Consider the following 5152-nt stretch of genomic DNA (forward strand, 5'->3'; position numbering starts at 1 on the left):
CATTGCAATCTCGGTGGGACCGATTCGCTCTTTCGGTGGGACCGAAAAGTTACGAAAGGGTAACAGAGAGTTTGCAACCCCATCTCGGTGAGACCGAGATCCCTATTTGTAGGACCGAATTGCTAGGGTTTGGCAGTGGCTAATGACAAGTGAAAAATCGGTGGCGCCGGATAGGAAGAATCGGTAGGACCGAGTTTGGCTTAGGGTTTAGGTCATATGTGGATATGGTAAAGTAGTTGAGGGTTTTGGAGCATATCACTAAGCACATGAAGCAAGGGGCTCATTAAGCAACACCTCATCCCTCCTTGATAGTATTGGCTTTTCCTAAAGACTCACTGTGATCTTGGATCACTAAAATATAAATGAAGAGTCTTGAGCTTTTGAGCTTGAGCCAATCCTTTGTCCTTAGCATTTTGAGGGTTCCACTTTCACATCCATGCCATGCCAATCATTGAGCTTTCCTGAAATAATCATCTTGGAATAGCATTAGCTCAATGAGCTATATGTTGTTATGAATTACCAAAACCACCTAGGGATAGTTGCACTTTCAATCGCCCCCTTTTTTGTAATTGATGACAACATATAGATCAAAGCTTCGACAAATGATAATAAGCATGAAATATATCGTCGCTTTGAGAAGTATGTGATAAGTAAGAGCTCCCCCTAAATTTGTGCATATTTAAAATTTGCTTTGGACTGCAAATGCACAAAGAGTTAGAGTCATGGGTTACTCTTCCATGTCACATACATCTTGGTGGAGCGCTCAAAATGATAAGAATGAAATACATGCACTCATCACCAAGAAAAGTGAATGATCACACAAGATAGATAGAATAATAATATTAAGCAAGCATTAAGTGTAGCTTATGATCAAACACGTGATCATCAATGTACCACAAATAATGATGTAGTATCTCAGGCACTTCAAAAGCAAACAAGTTCGAAAAACCACCAAATAAAGCAAGAGAGAAAAGCAACACTCTCTCTCTGTCAAAGCCTATGATCTATACATCTTCTCCCCCTTTGGCAACAAGTTACCAAAAAGTTCCTAGAAAATGCATAGCACTAGATCGACGCTCAGGCTTGATCTTCAGGTGGTGGTGGAGTCCGGATCACTCCAAGGACGAAGGCTTTGGTAGATGCTGAAGTAGTCGCTGGAGTTGGAGCTGAAGTAGATGCTGGAGCTGGTGGAACTGAGGCTGTGGTTGGTGCTGAGGTGGTGGCTCTTGTGTCAGCAACTGGCACGGCAGATGACCTCGGGCCTCGTGGCACTCTTGCAAAGGCATGAGTAGTAGTCCTGCCTCTCCTCTCCTGCATGTCCTCCTGGAGCTGCTCCACTGCAGACTGAACTTCTGTTACCTTGACATCCAAGTCATAGAACTTCTGTTCCATGATTCTCTCTAGGCTCTGCTGATTCTGAGTGAGGGTGGCCAGACTTTGCTCAATCCTCAGCGTGGATGCAATCAAGTAACCAAGCTGTTCTTGTTTAGTCTTCAAGAAATACTCAGATGCCTCCTCTTGACTAGGCATCTTGGCAGCTTTCTCCTTCCTCGCCTTCTCCTTCTTCGCGTATGCTTGGGCAGATGATGGCTCGTTCTCAGTCATGACAACTTGATTATCCTCAAAATCTAGACGGATGGGCAGGTGTTCCTTGTCCAATAGATATATGCCCGTGCCCATCTTGGAGTTGATGAGCTCCTGAATTTGAGGGGCATATCCGCAGCTCCTCTTCTGATCTGCTGCAGTCCTCTTGATTGTTTCCACTATGAGGCTCATCACCTTGAACTTCTGAGGCACATCAAACACATGTGGCAAGTTGATAGCATGGCCTCTGATCATCTTGTGATCTCCAGACTTGGGCAGTAAGGTGTGCCTTAGTATCCAATTGATCGTAGGCAGTCCTGACAGAAGGTACTGCACAGACCCAAATTTGAAGGTGTCAAGAGCTTCACTGGGAATTTCCTTGTACATATTGGACATGGAGTTATGGTCCATCTTCTTCTTGGCATAGATATCCAAGTCATCATCTTGCTCCTCTAGGGCATTAATGATCTGTGCCCACTCAGCCATTGTGGATTGGTACCTTGTACCCTCAGACATCCATGTGATCCTCCCATCTGGATAAAAGTGTGTCGTGGAGTAGAATTGCATGATCAGTTCCTCGTTCCACTTTGTGAGCTTCTACCCAACAAAGTCAGCTACTCCACAAGCATTAAAGCTGTCATATACTCCTGGGTAGTGTTCCTCTTTCTCCTTGATGTAGGTCCAGTCAACCCATCTCATGTCACAGACAATTGGCTTCTTATCTAGCAAAACAGTCTCATAGAAATCCTGTTGCTCCTTGGTGTGAAACCTGTAGTCCACTGCTGTCCTTCTCCTTGAAGAATATGGGTCTGCTTCTCTCCACTTCCTCAGCCCTGAATCTCTCCTGAGCTTCATATCCTCAGCCACAGGATGAGCATTGCTGTGGTCTGGGATCTTGGGCTTTAGCTTTCTCAGGACGTTCTCTTCCTCTTCTTCAGCAACAGTCTAAGGCACTGGGGCCTTGTTCTTCTCAGCTGTAGGAATGCTCCTTGTATTTCTCTTAGGCTTTGGCTTTGGAGCTGACTTGGCCTTGGAAGCAGCTCCCCCTGATTTTATGGCATCTCCCATTAGCTTGGGTGCGTTGGGCGCTGGTGCAGCTACCTCTTCTTCCTCTTCTTCTTCCATGATGGAAGCTTTGCCAAGCACTCTAGCCACAGTCTTCTTCACCCTTTCCTTTCTTTTCTTGACCTCAGCTGCAACTGGCTCTTGGGGAGTGGGCTTCTTAGTTGAGGCTCTTGCCTTTGACATGGGTTGCCTGCCTGCTGGCCTTTTGATTTTCATACCTGGCTTAGTGCCTTGAGCTGGCTCAACTCTCTTGGAAGTGGCCTCTTCCTCTGCCACATAGTCCGCATCTTCGGAATCTGAAGTCCTCTTCTTCCTTTGTCTCGTGGCAGCCTTTGGCAAATTGCTAGGAGTGCTCCTGCTGCCTTCATCAGATGAAAAGGAGGGACTAGTGCCCTCACTCATCACCACTTGCTACTCTGACATATTTTGGCTATCACTTTGATCAGACATGCTGCAAACTGACTGCTGACCCTGTGAATAGATTATAGATGAGACAGAAAAGATGAGCATCACAAAATGCAGAGATTTTTGCAAAAGAGTGATCTAAAAACTTAGTTTTAGTTTCCCACTGAAATCATCTCGGATCTACCGATTTTCAAACTCAGTGATACCGAAGCAGTTTTGGAACCTAAACTAGTGAACTCGGTAGGACCGAGTCACAGTTCGGTGGCACCGAGACTGCTAGGGTTTTACTGAGTTCAAAAATCGATCACACCGATAAGTAATTCTCGGTCAGACCGAGTCTCACTTGTGCAATGGCATAAGCCAAATCGGTGGGACCAAGTTTTTCAACTCGGTGGGTCCGAGATGGTTTCGGCGGAAACCTAAACCTAGAATTTTCGAATCAAACCTAATCTAGGTGCATTTTGACTGGATAGAAGTTTATCAAACGTGGCAAGAATCAATATGATCACAATGTGCTAGGAATTAGATTGAGGAATAGCACAAAGATCAAGTCCATACCCTAGTTCGGCAGGGACTTGCTACGGTGGCAACGGCGGGGCAGAATTCCTGTTGACGGTGATGGAGACCAGCGACTGGAGGCTGCTGGCGGCGAGAAGACGATCCGGAGACCACGAGGGCAGAGAAGGCTATCGCGCGGGCGAAGGGGTTCGGAGAAATTTCCAAAATTTTGCCGGTGACTATATATATCCCGACCCTGTCGGTGTGACCGAGTGGAACAACTCGGTGGCACCGAGATTCATAACTGCGTGCAGTTACTGAAACTCGGTGTGACCGAAAGGTTCAAATCGGTTGTACCGAGATCGAAAACCTAGATCAACTTAATGATCTCGGTAGGACCGAAGGTGGAGTATCGGTCAGACCGAGAATCATAAAGAGGTTTTGGAAGTTTAAGTCTATGACGAATCGGGGACTCCGAGCGCTCCTCACACAAAGTGGTTCGAATCTGACTTGATCAAATTTTGTGATGCAGCATGAATAGAGTTTGAGACGAGAAAAGCATAGATAGCTAGAGGAGGTTCTTAGGCATTCTTGTCCATCCACTTGGCAAAAGAAGATAAAACCAAACAATCAAAACAACAAGTGGATGTCCTCGAATGAGTAAAGTATGCAACCAACATGCTCACACAATAAGATGGCAAATGAAATATGTGACAAGGCATGCACAACCAATTCTAGCATCTATCAAGCAATTTGCGATGACTAGGTCATCTATATATGAGTATATTGACTTAGGAGCCAAGTGAGAACACTTGATCATAGGTCATACTCATTGTTTAAGCTCAAGTGGGGTTACCACTTTTACATAACGCATTGTTGTGTTCACATCTTTAGAGTTGCTTTAGCTCAAGTCTTAGAGTAAAGCTCCCCCTAGATGTGATATCCCCCCTAAGAGGGATGAACTAACCTTGGGTTTTGTCGATACTTCATGTAGATGTTGAAGATGTGGATGCTCAATTTTGATGTAGATCACTTGGAGCTATCCATTTGAGTGAATTGCACTTTCAATACCTACATGGGTTAATCCCACAAGGAACAAACAAGGATATCCATAGACATAGAGTGATGCACACAAAAGATGATGTCCATGAAAACTTTTTAGGTTACCTTGTCCCTTGTTTTACCAACAAGAGGGTTTGTGAATCCTTGAACTAGTGCAAGATGTGGAAGTTGATTGCACTTGTTCTTGCCAAAATGATAAGAGTGAAGTATGTTGGCGGAGTCACCCTCAAGAACTCTCTAGTTCTTCTTCTTTTGGATCCACATCATCTTGATGGGAATCCTTGGAGTTGTAGTCGTACTTGATTAAGTGGAACTTGAAGTAGTCTTGGGAATCTACTTGACTAAGGTCTTAGGAGCTTCTTCAAATGCATCAATTTCCTCTTGAAGCTTGTCCTTGCCTTTTTGCTCGTAGTCTTGTGGTGGAAGATCATCTTGAGCTTGTGTCCCCTTGAAAGAAGCATATTTCTCTTGTTGAGGGACAAACTTTGTCTTGGGGTATTGATCTTCTTCCCATTCAACTCCATTGGCATTGAACTTT

This window comes from Triticum dicoccoides, chromosome 2A, assembly GCF_002162155.2.
Source record: "Triticum dicoccoides isolate Atlit2015 ecotype Zavitan chromosome 2A, WEW_v2.0, whole genome shotgun sequence".
Classification (NCBI taxonomy): domain Eukaryota; kingdom Viridiplantae; phylum Streptophyta; class Magnoliopsida; order Poales; family Poaceae; genus Triticum; species Triticum dicoccoides.